This window comes from Lucilia cuprina, chromosome 2, assembly GCF_022045245.1.
Source record: "Lucilia cuprina isolate Lc7/37 chromosome 2, ASM2204524v1, whole genome shotgun sequence".
Taxonomy (NCBI): Eukaryota; Metazoa; Arthropoda; class Insecta; order Diptera; family Calliphoridae; genus Lucilia; species Lucilia cuprina.
In genome coordinates, this window is record NC_060950.1 from 11,977,464 (window position 1) to 11,982,962 (window position 5,499).

Sequence of the window (5,499 nt, forward strand, 5' to 3'; positions counted from 1 at the left end):
TAGTTCAGTTCTAGTTCAGTTCTAGTTCAGTTCTAGTTCAGTTCTAGTTCAGATCTAGTTCAGTTCTAGTTCAGTTCTAGTTCAGTTCTAGTTCAGTTCCAGTTTAGTTCCAGTTCAGTTCCAGTTCAGTTCTAGTTCAGTACTAGTTTAGTTCTAGTTCAGTTCTAGTTCAGTTCTAGTTCAGTTCTAGTTCAGATCTAGTTCAGTTCTAGTTCAGTTCCAGTTCTGTTCCAGTTCAGTTCTAGTTCAGTACTAGTTTAGTTCTAGTTCAATTCTAGTTCACTTTTAGTCCAGTCAGACTTTAAAAGACTTCATTCTCTTAAAATGCTGCTTAATTATACCCTACACCACTATAGTGGGGAGGGTATTATACGTTTGTGCTGATGTTTGTAACATACAAAAATATTGGTCTAATACCCACCTTAAAGTATACTGATCGATTCAGAATCATTCGATTAAGACATGTCCGTCTCTCCGGCTGGCTGGCTGTCCATTAAACCTTGTGCGCAAGGTACAGGCCGCAATTTTCAAGATAATTTGATGAAATTTGGACCAAGCATGTTTTTTTGGCATAGGGACGAAGCCTATTGAAAATGTTTGAAATCGGTCCATTATTTCACTTAGCCCCCATACAACCCTACCTCCCGATTTGAACTTTTTATGCCATAATTACGTCAAATATTCTATTATCTCTCAAAAAATTGGCACAAATAAGTTTTATATAAGTATAAATGACACTGCAGATTTTCGTAAGGATCGGCCCTTATTTGATCCTAGCCCCCATACAAACCCCCCCCCCTTCAAAAATGTCTTAAACGTCTAAAAATTGACTTGTACCATTTGTATCGCAATGAAACTCAACAAAAATAACTGTTATTTAACGTTATGTCCTTTTCCTAAATTTACCGAGGATCGGCCATATTTGACCTATATAAAGCTTCATTTAGAAATTTTAGTTTTTTTGTCAATAAATTGCTTAAATACTTTGGAATTATGGTAATATTCAACACAAAAGTTTCTTTATAAAAAATAAAAATTTTAAAAATATACTCATGGTGTAGGGTATTATATGGTCGGCTATGCCCAAGTAGAAAAGTATAGCTTTTCTACTTGTTTTTATTTTAATTGGAGAGAATTTACTACTTACTTTTGCTGGGTCAAATATTATTATTTTGTTTCATCATTTACAGTCGCTTGACCATTTAAACATATTTTATGGCATTTAAACATAAAAATTATTCAGTAAATATTTAGCGTGCGTTTTGTTTGGGCTTACTGTTTGTTGGTAGTTTTAAAAAAGTGTACTCTGTATTTATGTTTTATTTCGGCATTTTTTTTATATTTATTTATATGGTGATCTTTTGCGAGTGATTAATTAAGATTGATTGATAAACTCACACACAAAAAAAGTAACAAGCACGAAATCGAAATGTTTGTGAGCGAATAAGTTTTCAAAGTTTTATATACAATACACGATACAGCCGCAGCAACAATACATTTGTATGTCAGCCTGAGTGTTTGTTTGTATTTACGTTTGTACTGCCAATAAATTGTGAAATGTTTTATGTGCGTTGGCTACCCTTGGTGGTGATTGTATATGATTGTGTATTATTAACCTACTACTGCTGCTCCACAACCCCTAGCCCCACTACCACCACCTGGAGCTGGAGTTGTTGCTTTTTACTCTTTTCCCTCCCTCCCGGTTTAATGCGATAAATAGGAAGATTAGAGTGTAACTCACCTTAAAGCAGCATGACTGTTTTGTTTTCAGTTTGGATAAAAATTTTGTTGTTGATTTTTTAACTTCGCATTCTGTGTTTTTTCAGCTCTTTTTTTTTTTTTGCTACCTTATATTGCCACAATAGTCATAAAATATATACAACAACATCTGAAAAAAACCTCAACCGTATAAAGCTTTAAAATTGAGATCTCATTTGTTGATAACTGAATTGCTTTTTTTTTGAAAAAAGATTTTTACTTTTTGATATATGAAATGAGATATGAACGTAAATATAAAAATCACCTAAGTGGATTCTTTTTTTTTGCTGCTTTTTTGCTCTTTACTTTTGGCTAAATGGCCATATGCAGTTATCGTAAGAAATACGTTATTATTTGAAATACGCAGTATGGTGGTATCATAAAAATTTTAGTAGATACGTGATAAAAACAGCAACAACATGCCAACATTTTACGGACTTGTAGTATAAAAATAAACTTCTAATTTTATATGGCATAGAGGACTCATTGGGTAATCGATAATCAAAAGCTAGTTATAGATAGAGTTGCAAATAGTTTTGTTTTTAGTTAGCTTAAATACTATTTCAAAACATTAGCAGTCTACATACTAAGTAAACTATAGACTAGGCCACAAACAAGACTAAAAGCTAGGCAGAGAAGACTATAGACTAGGCTGTAGACTATACTATTTACTAGACTATAACTTGATTATAGACTAAACTACAGACTAGAATATATGATAAAATATAGATCAGACTAGACTACACTCTACACTAGTATAAAGCCTAGACTATAGAAAAAATTATAGCCTAGACTACAGACTTGGCTAAAGACAAGACTATACACTAGACTATAGACTAGAATATTGAGTAGAATATAGACTAGAATGTAGACTAGACTAGAATATTAAGTAGAATGTAGACTAGAATGTAGACTAGACTAAACTATAGACCAAACTTTAGACTTGACTATATAATTGACAAGAGACTAGAATTAAGACAACACTATAGACTCCACCAGAATAGAATATAGACGAGACTGTAGACTAGACTAGACTGTGGGTTATACTATAGACTAAACTATAGAATACACTAAAGACTAGAGTATTGCATAGACTGTGGACCTGACTATTGGCTACTCTATAAGACTAGATAATAGAATAGAGTATAGACTAGACTATAAACTAAACTATAGACTTGACTATAGAGAAGACTATAGATAAGAATATATACTAGACTATAGGCTAGAATATAGCCTAAACTATAGACTTGATTACAGACTAGAACATAGATTAGACTATAGCCTAGACTATTGGCTAGAATAGCCCATGACCTAAAATATAACTTGACTATAGACTAGACTATATAACAGACTGTAGAATAGACTCTAGGCTATACCATAGATTAGACCATGGACTAGTCTATAGGCTAGAGTATAGACTACACTATAGATTATAGAATATTTAATAGACTATAGACTAGACAATAGAATATACTATACACTAGACTGAAATATAGACTAGAAAATAGAATAGACTATACACTAGACTGTAGACTGGACTAGAATATTGACTTAACTATAGGTTAGATTATAGAATAGACTAGATTACAGACTAGGCTATAGAATAGACTATAGACAAAATTATAGACTAAACTACAGACTAGATTAAAGACAAGAGCCTAGACTACAGAATATAAACAAAACTATAGACTTGATGAGACTAGATATCAGACTATAGACTAGACTACAGACTAGATTATATGATAGACTATAGACTAAACTATAGAATAGACTAGACTATAGACTAGACTATAGACTAGACTATAGACTAGACTATAGACTAGACTATAGACTAGCCTATAGACTAGACTATAGACTAGATTATAGACTAGACTATAGACTAGACTATAGGCTAGACTATAGACTAGACCATAGACTAGACTATAGACTAGACTATAGACTAGACTTTAGACTAGACTATAGACTGGACTATAGACTAGACTATAGACTAGACTATAGACTGGACTTTAGACTAAACTATAGACTAGACTGTAGATTAGACTATAGACTGGTTTCTAGATTAAAATATCATCTTTCTAAAGTCAAGACTATTAACTAAATTATACATTAGGCGATTAGACTAGATTATTTATCTTTTTGTCTGTTTGCAACTGGGAGTAGAAGACTGCTAAGCGTTAAGAAAGGTTGTAGTCTTATGCAATCGTTTTAACAAACGATTTTATTGTATTAGACTTATAAAAGAAAATATTCATCAACTTGATAACTTGGCGCCTTCAAAAACTTGTCGCTATTATTACAGTGATATGAAAATGATAGTTGTATAAATAGTTAAATAAACTAATAAATCTTTTTAAGTGGTTTTCATTAATACAACCTTTAGTACTTGAACAATATTACCAATAAGAACACCTCCACCTCTAATAAAATGTTAGCCGACACCACATACATACATATATCTAATGACGGACGACGAATAGACTAAATCATATTTAATGTGGCGGTAAAAGCAGGAAGGGAATATTATTATTTTTCATTTTGTTTGATAAATAAATTGATTGTAATATTAAGTTAAACAAAACGATAGAAATTTGTCAACATTATCATAATTAATCAAATAGATGCAGGCGCTACGGCGTCAGCATTATTTTGGGGCCACCTTTATGAGTGTCGTTAGATGGGTCGGCATTAAAACAGAGGCACCTATAACAAACAAACATTACGAAAAGTGTATTTAACATTGAAGACTACTAATCGCCCTCATAACTAAACAAAAAATTAAGTTAAATAAAATTAGATGGAGAAAACAAATGCCGCATTTATTAGTATTTAGAAAAATTGTGATAATAATAAATGATGGTAGGGAAAGAAAGAACTAGGAAAAATGGAATATAATTAATTGTGTCTTTTGTTTAGTCGAACAAAAAAAGCTTTGATATGAAAATGTATATGAAAAGTTTGATTGGTTTTCTGAGCGTTTCTACTTGGGTGGTAATTTCTCTTTAACAGGAAAAAGGCAGAATTGAATAAATTGTTGTACTGACAACTCATTACCACTATTGTTTATAAGTGTCAGTTATAGTCCAGTGTTATTTCCAGTTCAGTTCTAGCTCAGTACTAGTTCAGTTCTAGTTCAGTTCTTGTACAGTTCTGGTTCAGTTCTAGTCAAGTTCTAGTACATTTCTAGTTCAGTTCTTGTTCAGTTCTAGTTCAGATCTAGTTCAGTTCTAGTTCAATTCTAGTTCAGTTCTAGTTCAGTTCTAGTTCAGTTCTAGTTCAGTTCTATTTCAGTTCTAGTTCAGTTCTAAGTCAGTTCTAGTTCAGTTCTAGTTCAGTTCTAGTAAAATTCTAGTACAGTTCTAGTTCAGTTCTTGTTCAGATCTAGTTCAGTTCTAGTTCAATTCTAGTTTAGTTCTAGTTCAGTTCTAGTTCAGTTCTATTTCAGTTCTAGTTCAGTTCTAGTTCAGTTCTAAGTCAGTTCTAGTTCAGTTCTAGTAAAATTCTAGTACAGTTCTAGTTCAGTTCTAGTTCAGTTCTAGTTCAGTTTTAGTTCAGTTCTAGTTCAGTTCTAATTCAGTTCTAGTTTAGTTCTAGTTAAGTTCTAGTTCAGTTCTAGTTCAGTTCTAGTTCAGTTCTAGTTCAGTTCTAGTTCATTTCTAGTTTAGTTCTAGTTTAGTTCTAGTTCAGTTCTAGTTCAGTTCTAGTTCAGTTCTAGTTCAGTTCTAGTTCAGTTCTAGTTCAGTT